This window comes from Bos taurus, chromosome 5 (genome assembly GCF_002263795.3).
Source record: "Bos taurus isolate L1 Dominette 01449 registration number 42190680 breed Hereford chromosome 5, ARS-UCD2.0, whole genome shotgun sequence".
Classification (NCBI taxonomy): domain Eukaryota; kingdom Metazoa; phylum Chordata; class Mammalia; order Artiodactyla; family Bovidae; genus Bos; species Bos taurus.
Window position 1 is genome coordinate 103358176 of NC_037332.1, and position 18052 is coordinate 103376227.

The following is an 18052-nucleotide window of genomic DNA, read 5'->3' on the forward strand; positions in this document are numbered from 1 at the left end:
GTAAGTTTCCTCAACTTGTCATTGCTGAGGGAAGCAGAGCAGGGCCCCAGGTCAACCAAGTTTCTCTCTCCTCTGCGTCCTCCTGTACTCCCCGCACTCCCGGTCTCTAGCCCTGTTCCTGTCCCATTATCCTGGGCATTGAACCCTGGTCATTCCTGGACCAGAGCTGCTGGCAGACTAAGGACAGGGAGAATGGAATTAAGGGAGAGAGACTGCCATTTCCACTGCTCTTTGGGTAGGAACCCTGAACATAGCCTGAACCCTGAACACAGCCGCAGTCACCAGAAAGGGCCTTGAGGAAGAGGGGGATACCCATCAGATTTAGAAAGGGACATCCGGGCCTCCAGCCCAAGGCTTTTCTGTTCCTAAAAATGCGGAAGCATCTCTAGCCCTTCCCTCTGTGGGCCAGCAGGTGGCAGCACAATCAGGGATTTCAAAACTAAATTAAAGGGGGAAAATTTTGGGGGCGGTTTCTGTATGCAAATAGTTCATTCCCTACAGTCTTCCTTCCAGAATGGTTCCCCCCTTCCTTCTCCAAAGTCCGTACCTCCCCCTTCCCTCCTCTGCATGACCCTGCTCTCCCTGGATGCAGAGTGGATGAAGACCTTGTCACGAGGGTCAGGGATCCAACAACAGGCCTTGAGAAATGTGAGTAAGCCTGATGGGGACCAAGGAGGGAGGGAGACACCAGAGGGAAGAATCCTGGGCACGGGAGGACCACTGTGCCCAGACTTACTCAGCGAGGTGGGAGCACCCTGCCCCTCCCCATACACCTTATTCCTCCCGTGTGCACACACATGCACACTCGCAAACGCTTGCCCCATCCCTTTTCCCAGGGAGAAAGGAGACTCAGACTCAGGAGGTGAGGCCACACTGCCTTCCTCCTCCAGCTCATAGGGAGCAGCAAGGTGGGGGCGGGGGTCCCTTGGCCTGGAGGGTCAGCCTCTGTGCCTGAGACCCTCTTCCACAGGTGGTCTCTCCCAGAGGCCTTGCTGAGCACGTGGGAGCCCTTTCAGAGACCATGACTGGAGACCCTTACCTTCAGTTAACTGGTCCCAAGCCAGCCCAATCCCAGAAGGGGACGGAGTGAGGGGACAGAGCAGGGAGGAGGCTGGGGAGAGAGGTGGGCGGAGTGTGATGACCTCTGGACTGGACACCGCCCCGGGGAGGAGCACCCAGTGCAGTGGCTGCATAGAGCAGCCGCCCCTTCCACCCACCGCACCCACCCCTAGAACATCTCCCTGGGATCTCGATCCCAATTCAGGGTGTCTGGGTTCCATACCTGGGCAGAGAACTGCCCTACATGCCACAACTAAGAGTTCGCATGCCACATGAAATATCCTGCATGCCTCAAAAGATGGAAGACCCTGCCTGCCACAGTCAGGACCCCGAGCAGCCAAGGAAATAAATAATACACAAATAAAATAAATAGTTTTCGCAAAAAAGAAAAGTACACAGAATTAGAAATACAAAAAGAAAGAAAGAAATGCAGGCCATCTCCGCCTTTAAAGCAAATGTAGTGGCTGGATACTGACTTACATTGAGATCTGGACACTGGATACTGACTTAACACTGAGATCCGTCCAGGAAATGATGCTTTTTCCTCTTCCTGAAATCCCCTCCACTTCACTACACATCTAAATTATATCCACCCACCAAGGTGAGATTCAGATACAATCCAGTGTCCTTTACCCATAACCCTTAGGTCCACATATGCTTCAAAACTCAGGATTTTGTGGCTTTTGGAAAAACCAGTGCAGGGAATTCCTTGGCAGTTCATTGTAGGGTCCCCAGGTCTCATTGCTGAGAACTCAGGTTCAATCACTGGTCGGGGAACTAAGATTCCCCATGCCTCAAAACATGCCCCCCCAAAAAAGACTCCCCCGGGTATAGAGACCCAATAGCTAACATCTCCTCCTGTGCTTCCTCCCAAGGGGCTGGAATAATGCTCCATCATCAAACATTAATATCTCTGCAGCTAAACAGATTGATCCTCACAATATGTAGAATTAAGTTACCAATTAGTTATCATTACATATTCTATTTATAAATTACTTTAAGTCAGTTTAGGTTAGGTTTTGGTGCCAAACATGGGGGAAAAAAAACAAAAATGAAACACTTTGATTCCAGAGCCTTTTGGAATTTAGAGCTTCAAATAAGGGAACAAGGGGTGGTGGACCTGTTCACCTCCTCATCAGAGCCTTCCCGACTCCCCCAGCTCTCCTCCTGTCCTTTGTCACTTTCTACCCCTGTCTTAGGGACTGCATTCCAATGAAAATGCAACTTCATCCACTGAAAATGCCCCCTTATTTGACATACCCCTAGGAATTTTTTAAGTTGCCAAATAAACTGTCCCATATCATTGATTCCAAGATGCATTCAAATTCAGAAGTGTTCTAAACAAACAATGCTGGATATTGTGGGGTTTGGCCTTCTTCAGAGCAATTTATCACATTAACATCTATTCCAGAGTTATTGACATGGCAGTGAGCTGTGTTTTTTTGTTCATTTGGTTTTTTTGTTTTGATGTGGACCACTTTTTAAGTCTTTATTGAATTTGTTACAATATTGCTTCTTTTTTATGGTTTGGTTTTTTTAGCCACAATGCATTTGGAATCTTAGCTCCTCAACCAGGGATGGAACCTACGCTCCTTCCCTGGAAGGCGAAGTCTTAACCACTGGACTGCCTGGGAAGTCCCTCGGAGAGAGTTTTTAAATATAAATGTCAATACTTGGTGGACTGTTTGAGCTATTAAAAACAGTTTTACATTAAAATAATGGCAAGTGTAAATCTGAAAAATAGTCACGAAAATTATTCCATTCCAAACCATACAAGTGGAATGATGATGAAGTTGGGTCAGCATTTCTGTTGAGCAGCTGTGGTGACCAAAATATAAAGAGACTTACTTGCTCACCAACTCAGAAATTATTCAACTTTTAATAATGACACAATTCTTGATATTTAAAAAATAATTTGTAATTAGCATCTAAACTGAGACTTTGTTGATGTTTTTGTTGTGCTACTTCAAACTGGCATAAAATGATGCCATACCATATCTAGTGTCTTGGTGAGGTGATGAAAGAGAAACAGTATGTGATGTGTATGATCGTTAAGTTTAGAGTCCCATTTTTTAGGGAATTCTATTTGTTTTAAGACACTGGGGATGAACATGGGACTTTCTCAGTGGTCCAGTGGTTAAGACTCATTGCTTCCACTTCAGGGGGCATGAATTCAATCCTTGGTCAAGGACGTTCTGGAAAATTAAATTAAATTAAATTAAAATACTAGGGATGAAGATTGGGTGAGTGGGGATTATCAATGAAACAAAATTGGCCATAGGTTATGAGAGTGTTAATCGCCTTTGTAGGGAGGCCAGAGGTCCCCAACAGCAGGAGGAAATAGCCCTGGATCGAAATGCTCTCCTCCAGAGGCCAAGAATCCCGGCTTTGTTCACGGCTCCTAGCAGCAACCTTTCATCTTGGGGTCTCGTCTGGTTTCAGGACAAGGTAAAGACATTCAGAGCTCTAGTTCTTTGTTCTCCTGGTAAACACGTTTTCTGCTTTACTTTGCTAACTGTACAGTGTGCCTGTGTGTGTGACTGATTGAAAGAAATGCACAAACAAGTATGAAGCAGGAGTTGTGTCCTAATCTGCGGTTCCATGGCAACCTCATATGGTTTATGGCAGAATCATTGGGGGATATACTGACCTGCTAATGTCAAGAGGCACCCAATGACTCCTCTGGGGGAGAAGCCAGAGATGAATGAAGCGTGTGGATGGAACCCTCCTTTCTTGGTCAAACTTTCTGGTCTCTTTGACCATTTCATAACTGCCTGGGAATTAGAAGTACTAACCTAATCTGTCAAATTATAGACTTTCAAGGGACTTGTGATCCACTCTTACTATGTACTTTTACTTAGATCCCAACTTTGGAAGCACCTGGCCTTGCTAGGAACCATAAGTTACAAGAACATAATAAGGAACGAGGTGGAATTCTAGCTCCAGGAACATCTCTCAGGCTAGAGGTCACTCTTTTGACTGCCTGCCTAGGGGACCTGTGACCTAAAAGTGAATCTTTGCCATGGCTGTCCCTCCAATCTATGTGGATAGAATCACTGCTGGTGATCATGGGGTTTTGAGGACACAGATCGGGAATCCCAGGGTCTGGTCGGTTTGGAAGTGCAATGGGCTTCTTCCTTTGATAGCACTAGCTCTTAGTGGACCAGAGGAGGCTCTCTGGTGGCTTTTGTCTCAACTCCTTAAGTATTCTTTCTGTGGAATCTGTGGAATGAACTAGAAGGATTGGCCTTAATAGCTTGAGGACAAAAATCACTTTTTTCTCGCTGGCTGGCCATCATCGCCTCTTTTGCTATCACATACACTGATATGGTGACACTCAGAAGGGACATCCTGGCTGTTGTTCACTCCCTTATGACTCACCACTTCTACTGCAGTCAAGACTGAGCTCAGGAATGTGCACCTGCACACGGAGGACAGATGCTTCCCTCTAGGGGTCCTAGCTTGGGAGGCATTCTGGAAGGCTACTCTGTTGCACGCCAGGTGGCATCAGAGAAAGAAAAAAAAAAATCAGGCAAAGGTTTTAATGGTGAGGAACTGGACTTCAATCTTGGATGCCATCAGGTCTACCCCTGTGCATCTCCACCCCACCTTGGTGGTAGAACCAGGAGGGACGAGGAAGGAGCCTGTGTCGGTAAGGGACAGACTAAATCTGACAGGGAAGGAAAGTTTCACTGTAAAGTCTGTCTCCACTCCCATCTAGAGCAGGGAGGGATGCCTCCAGTAAAAAAAAAAAAAAAAGCCAAGGCTGTAGATGCCACTTTTTTCTCTCTTACAGATGGGAGCTAGCAGTTCCAGAACTACCCCCTTTAAAATGTATTTTAAAAAAAACTGGAACAAATTAGATCTCCAGAGTTTAAAAAGACATGCCTTATGTTCTGCGATACTGAATGGTCACAGTATCCTTTGGAAGATGGGGGATGCTGGCCAGTTGAAGGGTCTCTTAATTATAATAACTGTTTTACAGTTAGCCTGGCTCTGTAAAAAAAACAAGAAAAATGGGCAGAAGTGCCATATGTATTGCTCTTTCTCTCTGCAAGACACGCCAGACTTGTGTCATAAGGGTGCAGATTCGGGCGTGAAATCTTCAGCTCCCTCCTGTCCTCTTACTTTGCCCATTTCTGGGGCTCCTAACTAAGCAAGTTGAGAGTCAGGACACCCTTCCAGGAGGGGTTGCCTCAGTCTCAGTAGAAATTCAAACAGTTCCAATTGCAGTTGAGACTGTTTAGAGGATCCAAAAAGTATATAGACGCCTTTATGGAATTAACTTTACTTTATGACCTTACCTGGAGAGACATAATCTGTGTCTTATTACAGACACTAACTCCCAACTCCAAAACTTGAGTTTGGAGGAAAAGCTGTTGCCTATGGAGATAAATGGCTTGGTAATGAATCAGCAGAAAAAGGAGAGGGCAAGACAGCCACCTTCTCTACTGGGAATCAGACGGTCCCCAAAACAGAACAGAGTCAGACTGGGATTATAACATGGCTAAAGAAAGATGGGGACCAGAGTCACTTTGTCAGATGTGTTCTTGTCAGGACTCAAGTGGGTGCACGCTAAGACTTTTTGCCAAATTGACTAACACAGAACAGGGAGAGAAGGAAGCTCCTAGTAACTTCCTAGATAGACTGCAGGAAGCCCTTCACAGATTCCCTGAGATTGACCTCTAAATTGCAAAGGGAAGAATGATGTTAAAGAGAGACTTCTCAGTCAGCTGGCTCCAGATATCCACTAAGCTCCTAAAACAGGCGTATAAACCAAATCAGCCTTTGATAACCTGTTGCAAGTGGCTCAGACAGTTTGTTATGGCAGGTAGGAGGAGGAGAAGAGGCAGAAAAAGACCAGGAAAGACTGAAGCCTGGGCAATGGCTCTCAGATCTGCTCTAAAACAGCCAGAGGAAAATGCCCAGAGGGACCCAGGTGAAAAGGGATGGACTTGCTATTACTGTGGAAAGGAGGGGCCTCTTAAGTGAGGTTGCTCTCAGGTGTCTAAGTCGCCCCCAGCTCCATGTCAGGTCTTCAAAGGGCCACACTGGAGAGGAGACTGCCCTCTGAGGCATGGGCCCCAGGGGTCGGACTTGCAAGAAAATCAGGACTGGAGGTGCCCGGTGGTCCCCACACAAGCTCCTATCCTAATTACACATGAGGAACCACAGGTATTAATAACTGGGGGTGTGGGGCTGGGGTCAGGATGAGGGGAAGCGCAAATCAGTCGATTTCCTTTTAGACACTGGGGCAACTTACTCCATGCTTACTGAAGCCCCTGGCCCACTTTCTCCCTGATCCACTACTGTAATGGGGCTGTCTGGAAGAGCCAAACATTATTATTTCAGTTGTCCTCTAAGCTGCAACTGAAACTCTGCTGTTTCCACACAAATTTCTGATTGTGCCAGAGTGTCCCTCACCCCTTTGGAGAAGGATATACTGAGCAAGCTCCATGCCTCTGTTTTCATGAATATGGAGCCCTCCTTTTCTCTCCCATTAATTGGACAAAATGTAAATCCTAGAGAATGGGCTGATGGAAAAACTGTGGGTCAAGCACAGACTGCTATTCCTGTCATTGTCAAGCCCAAAGACCCTCACCTATTTCCACATCAAAAGCAGTAGTCACTGAAACCCAAGATGAAGAAAGGGTTACAACCCACCGCTGAGAATTTAAAGGAGCAGGAACAATTAATTCCCTGTAACAGTCCATGCCATTCTTTTATCTTGGATATAAAAATGTCAAATGATAAATGGAGATTAGTTCAAGAGTCACAATAACAAATGGGGCTGTGGTTCCTTTACACCTCGAGGTGCCTAATCTTTATACTGCATTGTCTGAAATTCCTAAATGAGCCAAATATTCTTCAGTCATTGATGTGAAAGATGCTTTCTTTTCTAGAAGGGGCAATGGCCATAGGCCCCAAGAGAATTAAGCCTATATTAATCATCAACGACCTATGACTTTAAGACAATTTAGAGTATTGGGGGGCATCACAGGCTGTTGCCACATTTGGATTCTGGGTTATGGGGACCTTGTCCACCCTTTATATAAACTTATAACTGAAACTCAGCAGGCCCAAACCAACAAGCTGGTTTGGTCTGCAGAGACTCAAAAGGCTTTTAAGGCTCTTCAAGCTGCTCTTCTGCAGGTTCCACAGAATGAGAGTTACTGGGGAGAAAAAGGCTTTGGCCACATTGCTTAAGGGTAATTGCTACTATTGTTTTGCTAATGCCTAAAGCTCTTAAGTTTATTAATGGGCGAAGTCTCACTGTGCTGACTTCTGATGTGAGTGAAATCTCAAACTCTAAAGTTAATGTTTGGATGACAGTTCCTTTGTGCAGGATGGGAAATGGAAAACAGGTTATGCCATGGTGATAGTTGAACAGGTTTTAGAAGAAGAGTCTCTTTCCCCCCACCCCGCCTCCCAGGGATGAATGTTCAGTTAGCGGAGCTTGTGGCTCTGACCGGAGCTCTAGAGTTAAGCAAAGGTTAGCGAGTAAATATCTACACTGACTCCATTTGCTTATTTGACTTTACATGCTCCTGCTGCAATATGGAATAAAAGCAACATGAGAACCTATTAAACATTTCAAAGAGATTGAAAGACTTTTGATGGCCTAAGAAAGTAGCTGTTCTGCATTGCAAAGGGCACAAATGGGATGGAAGTAAATCAGGGTAATCAGCTGGCTAACTGCTGAATCCCTTTTGAACTCCTTTACGAAGGAACCCCTTTCTCTACAGATACCCTTGTTCTGGACAGGTCCCGTTGAACAGGAAGAATCTCAATATACAGAAGAAGAATTAAAAAGATAAAGAAAAGAGGAACAAAGATTAATGGAAAAGGAAGGATACAGTCTGAGGATGGAAGATTAATAATTCCTGAAAAGGCTCAATGAAAAATTCTTAAAGGCTTACACCCAGAGTTTTCCTAAAGCCTTGGAATTAACTAACTATGTAACTCAACTTTTAGCTTTTCAACAGACATTACAGGAACTCTGGGAGGTGACTCTTGACCCAGCCTCTGAGTCAAACAATGCTGTTTGAGCCACGAACCAAGATTCTGATAATAAAGACATTGGGACCTGGGGGGGCAATCTCTCAAGCGTCTCTGAGAAGGCCTTTACCAGATGTGTTAGGGGAAGCACACTGATTGAAACCGCCCACCCTGGCCAGGCACCATAGTAACCATTTGCATGAGTTGTTTTATGACAGGAGATCCTGATAAGGAATACGGAACTAATCAGCCACCACCAACCGGAAGTGTTCAGGAAAGGCCGAAAGGAGACACGGCGTGTCCGTCCACTTCCCAGAATCCCTCTCGCTAGCATCCATCTTGGCTGAGCCATGCGTGCGCCACCAGGAAAGACTCTGAATTAGAATGATTGGTCAAAGACCACCCAGAAACTAATCCCATCACCATAAAACCCGAGACTGCAAGCCACGCGGCAGAGCAGTTCTCCTGGGTTCCCTTACCTACTGCTGTCCATCCCTGTGCCCTTTCCCAATAAAATCTCTTGCTTTGTCAGCACATGTGTCTCCTAGGAAAATTCATTTCCATGTGTTAGACAACAGCCCAGTTTTGGGCCCTGGAAGGGGTCCCCCTTCCTGCAATAGATGGGTCTCGTAATCTATGTGGGCCTGCTTTTGCTGATTCCAAAAATCCTGAGTTTGCCGTTTGACCCTCAAGACAACGCCTTCCTGTCCTGGGCTCATTCCTACACCTCATTCCACAATCTGTCCAATTGCTGGGTCTGCAGAGTGCTCCCCTCCTCATCAATGGAAGGTTTCCCGTGGTAGACATCTCCACGTCAGGGAAAGGACTTTTTCCAAGGCCACGACTACCTTTGCCAACAACAATCATATGTGATGTCTCTTCTTAATCTAATGACATCTAACAGTCCTAAAATGGACTGGTGTAACCCTTTGTACCTTTATGGACATAATGTGACTTTTAACTTTGCTGATCGTTCTGTTTTTGCTGTCTGCTCCCTGCACCTGTAACTGTGTAGCTGGATTTGTTTCTAGCTGCATAAAGTTATGGTTATTCAGTCTCCTGCGAGTGCCACAGCCTCCTCCAACTATTACTTTGGGTCCCTGAATCAGAGACCCTCAATAGACAGCTTAGGAGTGTCTCTTTAGTTGCTAAGTCGTGTCTGACTCTTGCAACCCCATGGACTGTAGCCTGCCAGGCTCCTCTGTCCATGGGATTCTCCAGGCAACAATACTGGAATGGGTTACCATTTCCTTCTCCAGGGGATCATCCCGACCCAGGAATCGAACCCAGGTCTGCTGCATTGCAGGCAGATTCTTTACCAACTGAGCTATGAGGGAAGCCCCATAGGAGAATATGTTGCCTCAATAATTTAGGGACAACACCCCTTACCAGCTCAGAAGCAGTTATGGAATGAGAACACCGCCCCTTTCCCTTGGCAATATAATTCTCCTAAGAGAAAATGGGAAAATGAGAGCATTAATATCCTTGGTAGGGAGGCCAGAGGTCCCCAAGTGGCAAGAGGAAATAAAACTCCAAGTGGCAGACATTAGTTTTTTTTCTTCTAATCTTGTGTTGTCATGGCGACACCTGGTTCCCCTGGAACTTAACTTTCTCTCAATCCTTGAGCTAACCACTGCGTTTTTCTTATGAAAATGTTTTCTTAAGCTATGTTAATGAACTATGTACTTGCTTGGAAATCTGCCTGTCTTCAAGATTCATGTCAAATGTTTTATAGCCCAGGGATGACTCATCTTGTGCCAAGCTATCTCAAAATGCATGTTGTGGGTGAGGGGCCTGGTGTGACTTTCTCAGTTTTGAGGCATTTCCTTTCTCTAATTAGCAGCTTGCTAATAGGTATATAACTCCTTGCTAAAAACAAGCAAGGGGACACTCTTTCTGTCCCCTTCTGATGCCTGGGTCAGAAGCTTTCTCTGTCTCTTCTATACTTTAATAAAACTTTATTACACAAAAAGTTCTGAGTGATCAAGTCTTATCCCTAGCCCCGGATTGAATTCCTCCTCTCCAGAGGCCAAGAATTCCAGCATCATTCACATCTCGTAGCAGCAACCTTTCAGTTATAATTATTGAAATGGTGGGTAGTGGGAGTTTATTATATTATTTTTTCAGTGTGTGTTTGAAAATGTGTGTGATGAAAAGTTAAAAATAAATAAAGAAGGCTGGTTCTGTTCACATTAAAAAAAAAAAATACAGAGGGAAAGCCACATGCCCAGGAACCAATGAAGCATGATATTTGTGATCATGTCTTGCTTCCGGCTGACACTGGGCTTGGAATCAGAGGACAGGCCAAGTCTCCACTCTGCCACTCACCAGCAGAGGGACCTTGGGCTCATCATCGAACTTCTTGGCTTCTTCAAGGATGAAATAGAGAGAATGTCAGTTCTGTCTACCTTACACGGCCTGTCTGTCAGAACAACCTAAAGAAACAAAGAGTGAGAGGGCTTTTCAAACTGTGGTAGCAAATAACTACAAGTTGAAAGGAAGGGAATTCTGAGTCTGTGAGGTGTCTGCAGGCAGGTTCTAGGTGTGACTCACCTTTGCATGCTCCATGTCTAGCTGCATCATTCATGCAGTTGATGGAAGAAGGACCTTTAGGTGTTCCCCTGGCTGCCCAACATCGAAACATCTTTACCACATTTGGGGAGCTCCTCATTGTGAGACTTGAGAACAGAGCCCATTTCCCAGGAGAGAAGATGCACATGCAGGAAGCAGGTCCCTCAGCAGTCTGTCAGCTCTGGAGGAAGCCATACACTCAGGCTCTGTTCATCAGAGACACTGTCTAGACTTTGAGTCCAGAAGCAGTAACGCCAAGAAGCAGGCCCTACAGAACCTCTGGGGACAGTGGTAGCCACCCTAAGATGGAGGAGGAGCTGGGGCTTGCAGGCAGCACCCAGCAGCCTGCCCCAGTGGGTGAGCCTCGCAAGGTGAAGTGACCAGGACATGGCAGGGACAGTGGCAGCCACACTGTGTCCACTGCTCCTGCTGTGACGTGTCCACACCTGGCTCCCCAGCTCTCCTGGCACTTCTAAAAGCATCCCAGGACCCCTTTAATAAATCCCTCTTCTGCTACAATCTACCAGAGTTGATTTCGGTTTCTTGCAATCAAGTACAGTGCTCAGTGGATAAACAACAAGGTCCTAAGGTGTGGCACAGGGAACTATATTCAATATCCTGTCATACTGTCACGGAAAAGAATATGAAAATGAATATATATATAAAACTGAATTACTGTGCTGTACAGCAGAAATTAACACAACATTGTAAATCAATTATACATCAATAAAATAATATTTTTTACATAAAAGAAGTAAGTTCTGTGAGTATCTGAGGAATGAATGACTACATGAGTGCACCAGTGAGTTCAGACCATTTATTAGCTGCTTCTAGCTGTGTGATTTTTGGAAAGTTATTTAACCTCTCTGAGGGTCTCACATCCTTCCCTGTTCTCTATTCCTGGGTATTCTTCCTAAGGCATTCAAGGCCACGAGAATATAAATACTGTGGGGGGTGTGTGTGTGTTGCATAATAGTCACAATGTTTTAAATTTGACATTTTTCATTCAATTAAAAATATATAAATTATATATATACATTGGCCACAGCATGTAGCTTGTGGGATCTTAGTTTCCTGACCAGAAGGGCCTCAGCTGCGAATGGGCCTGTGGGTGCCTGACAGCCTTAGAATAGAAAGGGGGAAGGAGAGGGAGAAAGTGAGGAAGGAAAGGGGAACCAAGAAGGCCCAGAAAAGGAGAAGCAAGGAGCACACCCCTTCTTCTTGAGGGTCAAGGGATAACCCGGAAAGGAAAAGCCAGAGGGAAGTTAACCAGATGGAAAATGAAAGAGGAACAGGAACAGATGAGCTGAAATAAGAGAAAACCCTCTATTGACATGGTCTGCTTTAAGGATACACAGACAGGCTCTCTTCCCCCAAATATCTCCCTACCTTGATGCTATAGTGCCTGAAAGCCTAGCATTGTTTTAAAGCATTTTGTGTGTGTGTAATGTAAAGTTCATATAACATAAAAATCACTAAAGTGCACAATTCAGTCATTTTAGCATGTTCACAATTTGTGCAACCATTAGCACTTATTCTAGAACATTTCCATCATCCCCAAAAGAGACTCCAACTCTACCTTCTCCCAGTCCTCTGGCAACCACTAACCACTTTCTATCCCTGTGGACTTGCCTGTTCTGGACATGGCATCTCAAGGGAATCCTATAATGGCTTTTGTGCCTGGCTTCACGCAGTTAGTGTGATGCTTTCCAGGTTCACCCGCGCTGTAATGGGTGTCAGTACTCCATTTCTTTTCACATCTGAATAGAATTCCACTGTGTGGGTGAAATACATTTTGTTTACGCATTCAGTGATGGGTTGGTATTTGGATCATTTTCACTATTTGCTTTTTATGGATATTGCTGCAGTGAGCATTCCTGTACAAATTTCTATTTTAAGAGTCTTCAGTTCTCTACTGGAATTGCTGGTTCACATCCCCGGTAGCTCAGCAGTAAAGAATCCATCTGCAATGCCAGAGACACAGGAAACAAGGATGCGATCTATAAGACGGGGAGATCCCCTGGAGGAGGAAATGGCAACTCACTCCAGTATTCTTGCCTGGAGAATTGCATGGATAGAGGAGCCTGGGGCACTACAGTCCATGGGGTTGCAAAGAGTCGGACACGACTGAGCGCACACACACGCGCGCACGCACACACACACACACACACACATGTCCTAACTCTGTGTAACTCTTTGAGGCTCTGCCATGCTGTTTCCCACGGCGACTGCACCGTTTTACCAGCAACACCAGCAACAGATGAGGGTTCAGGTCCACCATTTGGGATTTATGGTTGTTTTGCTTTTTCAGTTTTTTGGCTGAGTCATGAAATTTGGGATCTTAGCTCCCCAGCCAGGGATTGAACCCAGGTCCATAGCATTGAAGGCCCAGAGTCCTAACCACGGGAGCACCAGGAAATTCCCTCAGGTCCACCACTTTTGAAACCCAGTTTTTTTAGTCAAACATGGCCTTTCTAACCTAGTCTTAGTCGTTTCTCAGGTGTTACTCCAGAGCCACAGACAGCTGAAACCTATACACAGTACCAAATGCCCAAAATATTAAACTGAGTTACCTTTAGTGTTATTTTGTCTGTTTTGTTTCCCCCTATTCTCCACTATTTGCTAAATTGTATTTAATCAGCATATATTAATTTTATTTATCTTATTTATTTTTATATCTAGGTATATATATTTTTGCCTTGGCAGGGAGAAACTTGTATCATTTTTTCAATCATCAAAATAGATAAATAAAACTAATATATACTCAATAAAATTTAGCAAACAGTGGAATCTATATGTATGTGTCACTATATTCTGATCTAGACATATCTAGATATAGATAGAGGTAGATACAGATATAGGTACAGGTATATAGTTAAATCTAAACAGCATATTAAAAGATTAAAAAGCAGAGACATTAAAAGCAGAGCATATTAAAAAGAAGAGATACTACTCTGCTGACAAATGTCCATCTAGTCAAAGCTATGGTTTTTCCAGTGGTCATGTATGGATGTGAGAATTGGACTATAAAGAAAGCTGAGCTCTGAAGAATTGATGCTTTTGAACTGTCGTGTTGGAGAAAACTCTTGAGAGTCCCTTGGACTTCAAGGAGATCAAACCAGTCAATCCTAAAGGAAATCAGTCCTGAATATTCATTGCAAGGATTGATGCTGGGGCTGAAACACCAATACTTTGACCACCTGATGTGAAGAACTGACTCATTGGAAAAGGCCCTGATGCTGGGAAAGATTGAAGGCAGGAGGAGAAGGGGACGACAGAGGAAGAGATGGTTGGATGGCATCACCAATCGATGGACGTGAGTTTGAGCAAGCTCCAGGAGTTGGTGATGGACAGGGAAGCCTGGCATGCTGCAGTCCATGGGGTTGCAAAGAGTCGGACATGACTGAGAGACTGAACTGAACTCATACAGTTATATAGATATAAATATATCCTCAGAGGAAAAACTTACATTACCTTAAGAAACTTTTTTCTCCCCAGATCAAATCATAAAAGGCATGATCAATATAACAGTGTCTTCAATACTGGTTTCAAAACAAGTTCATGAGTAATTGTCACATGGCCATTTCTTCTTTCTGTCAAGGGTATAACACAACATATGAAGGAACTGAAAGTGTTAAGTCATTCAGTCATGTCCACCTGTTTGCGACACTATGAACTATAGCCTGCCGGGCTCCTCTGTCCATGTAATTCTCCAGGCAGGAAAACTGGAGTGGGTTGCCATTGCCTCCTCCAGGGGATCTTCCCAAACCAGGTATTGAACTCGGGTCTCCTACAAGGGGCAGATTCTTTACAGCTGATCCACCAGGAAAGCGTAACACTGTGTATAAGTCAAGGTTGTTGTATGTGGTTGGGCAGAGTGCAGGTCAGGCTGGGGCTGGGCTAATGAGGTCCAGTCATGTTACATGATCCCAGGACAGAACCCCTAAGACAGATGGGAGAGCTTCTGCCAAGACTTCCCTTCTTGAACCACCTCTTCTACGCGCACATCTGCCATCCTACCCTCACGGTGAACACACAACACACACACACACTGCCATCCAGATATTAACTTGCATTTGCTAGACAAGATGCCAACTCTTTCTTTTTAAAGATTTTGTGTGTGTGGACCATTTTTAAAGTTTTTATTGACTTTGTTACAATATTGCTTCTGTTTTATGTTTTGGGTTTTTTTTTACCACAAGGCATGTGAGATCCTAGCTCCCCAACCATGGTTCAAACCCTTGCCCCCTGCATTGGAAGGTGAAGTCTTAACCACTGGACCCCCAGGTAAGTCCCTAGATGCCCCCTCTTTCTTGCCCCCTGATCTGGCCCTCACCCTCTCCCCTATCTTTTGTCCTTCCTCACCTGACAGGGCACAGACCGTGTGTGGGTCATGTCATGGATCAGCCTTGCCAGCACATCCACTCCTCGGCTCCAACAAACAAGCCTGCTGGAGAAACCCTCCAACCAGGACCCACCTGGCCTCTTCTGTGTGCCTGCTCTCAGACTACATTTAGTGATGACCTTCAGTTCAGTTCAGTCGTTGAGTCATGTCTGACTCTGTGGACTCTAAGCTACCCCATGGACTACATGGACAACTCTCACATCCATACATGACTACTGCAAAAACCACAGCTTTGACTAGATGGGCTTCCATGTTAGCTCAGTTGGTAAAGAATCAGCCTGCAATTTGGAAGACCTGGGTTGGATCCCTGGGTTGGGAAGATCCCCTGGAGAAGGGAAAGGCTACCCACTCCAGGTTTCTGGCCTGGAGAATTCCATGGAGTCTCAAAGACTGGAAAACGACTGAGCGACTTTCACTTGACAAGATGGACCTTTGTCGGCAAAGTAATGTCTTTGCTTTTTAATATGCTGTCTAGGTTAACCATAGCTTTTCTTCAAAGAAGCAAGTGTCTTTAATTTCATGGCTGCAGTCACCATCTGCAGTGATTTTAGAGCCTAAGAAAATAAAGTCTGTCACTGTTTCCATTATTTCCCCATCTATTTGCCATGAAGTGATGGGACCAGATGCCATGATTTTAGTTTTTTGAATGTTGAGTTTTAAGCCAGCTTTTTCACTCTCTTCTTTCACTTTCATCAAGAAGCTCTTCAGTTCCTCTTTGCTTTCTGCATTAAGGGTGGTGTCATCTGCATATCTGAGGTTATTGATATTTCTCCTGGCAATCTTGATTCCAGCTTGTGCTTCATCCAGCCCGAAATGAAATGTACTTCATTTCACATGATGTACTCTGCATATAAGTTAAATAAGTAAGCAGGGTGACAATATACAGCCTTGACATACTCCTTTCCCAATTTGGAACCAGTTTGCTTCATGTCCATTTCTAACTGTTGCTTCTTGACCTGCCTACAGATTTCTCAGGAGGCAGGTCAGGTGATCTGGTATTCCCATCTCTTTCAGAATTTTCCACAGTTTGTGGTGATCCACACAGTTCAAGGCTTTGGCATAGTCAATAAAGCAGAAATAGATGTTTTTCTGGAACTCTCTTGCTTTTTCTATAATCCAACAGATGTTGGCAATTTGATCTCTGGTTCTTCTGCTTTTTCTAAATCCAGCTTGAACATCTGGAAGTTTTCGGTTCACATACTATTGCAGCAAGCGTGGAGAATTTTCAAAATTACTTTGCTAGCGTGTGAGATGAGTGCAAGTGTGCAGTAGTTTGAACATTCTTTGGCATTGCCTTTCTTTGGGATTGGAATGAAAACTGACCTTTTCCAGTCCTGTGGCCACTGTTGAGTTTGGCAAATTTGCTGGCATATTGAGTGCAGCACTTTCACAGCATCATCTTTTAGAAGTTGAAAGAGCTCAACTGGAATTCCATCACCTTCATTAGCTTTGTTTGTAGTAATGCTTCCGGAGGCCCACTTGACTTCCCATTCCAGGTTGTCTGGCTCTAGGCGAGTGATCACACCATCGTGGTTATCTGGGTCATAAAGATCTTTTTTGTATAGTTCTTCTGTGTATTCTTGCCACCTCTTCTTAATATCTTCTGCTTGTTAGGTCCATACCATATTCTTTATTGTGCCCATTTTTGTGTGAAATGTTCCCTTGGTATCTCTAATTTTCTTGAAGAGATCTCTAGTCTTTCCCATTCTATTGTTTTCCTCTATTTCTTTGCATTCTGTGGTTTTTTGAGATTGCACCCAAGTACTGCATTTTGGGCTCTTTCGTTGACTATGAGAGCTACTCTAGTTCTTCTAAGGGAATCTTGCCCACTGTTGTAGATACAATGGTCATCTGACCTACTTCTCCTCCTACTCTCCCATTCCTGTTCTAAATATTTCAGTTCACTGATTCCTAAAATGTCAGTGTTCACTCTTGCCATCTCCTGTTTGACCATTTCCAATTTACCTTGATTTTGGACCTAACATTCCAGGTTCCTATGCAATATTGTTCTTTACAGCATCAGACTTTACTTCCATTACCAGTCACATCCACAACTGGTGGTCCACAGCCAGCCTGTTTGCCCAGCCCCTGGTGCCAAGACCTTCAGGGGTTCACACTCTGGACCAGATGCTGAGGATAAAAGGATGTCTCCATCCCATCCTCATCTGCCCTTGTTTCCCTAAGCTGCTACTGCTGCTAAGTCACTTCAGTCGTGTCCAACTCCGTGCAACCCCATAGATGGCAGCCCACCAGGCTCCCCCGTCCCTGGGATTCTCCAGGCAAGAACACTGGAGTGGGTTGCCATTTCCTTCTCCAATGCATGAAAGTGAAAAGTGAAAGTGAAGTCGCTCAATCGTGTCCGACCCTCAGCGACCCCCATGGACTGCAGCCTACCTGGCTCCTCTGTCCATGGGATTTTCCAGGCAAGAGTACTGGAGTGGGGTGCCATTACCTTCTGGGACAAGCTCATTAGCATGCCTGAGTCCATTGAGGGGGGAGGAAGGGCCTTTTTCTTTTTTTTTTTTTGCTGGGATCTTAGTACCCTGACCAGGGATCAAAACCATGCTGCTTGCCTGGGAAGCTGGGTGTCTTAATCCCTGGACTACCAGGGAAGTCCAGGGAGGGTCTTAAAACAGACCCTAGTGGTGCTTTGGGGTCACTACTTGTCATTTTTTAAAATTTCTTTATTAGCTGCACTACATGGCATGTGGGATCTTAGTTCCCTGACCAGGGATTGGAAACACGGATTTTTAACTACTAGAGCTTCAGGTAAGTTCCCTCTAAGTGTCATTGCTGAGGGAAGCAGGGCAGGACCCCAGGTCAAGCAAGCTTCTCTCTCCTCTGTGCCCTCCTACACTCCCCGTCTCTAATCCTTGCTCCTGTCCCATTATCCTGGGCACTGAACCCTGGTCATTCCTGTACCAGAGCTTCTGGCTAACTAAGGACTGGGGTTAAAGGAGAAGAGAGGGTCACAAAAGACCCCCCTCAACTGCGATTTCCACTGCTCTTTGGGTAGGA

At 45.0% G+C, this 18052-nt stretch overlaps 1 long non-coding RNA gene across 1 annotated transcript; it reads left to right on the forward strand.

Annotated features, from left to right (window-relative positions):
* The first annotated feature begins 430 nt into the window (after positions 1 to 430).
* LOC101902570 (uncharacterized) lies at positions 431 to 8592 on the forward strand. The gene is made up of 3 exons (XR_234717.5): positions 431 to 648; positions 3369 to 3507; positions 7806 to 8592. It is a non-coding gene; the product is annotated as an uncharacterized lncRNA (long non-coding RNA).
* Positions 8593 to 18052: the final 9460 nt, after the last annotated feature.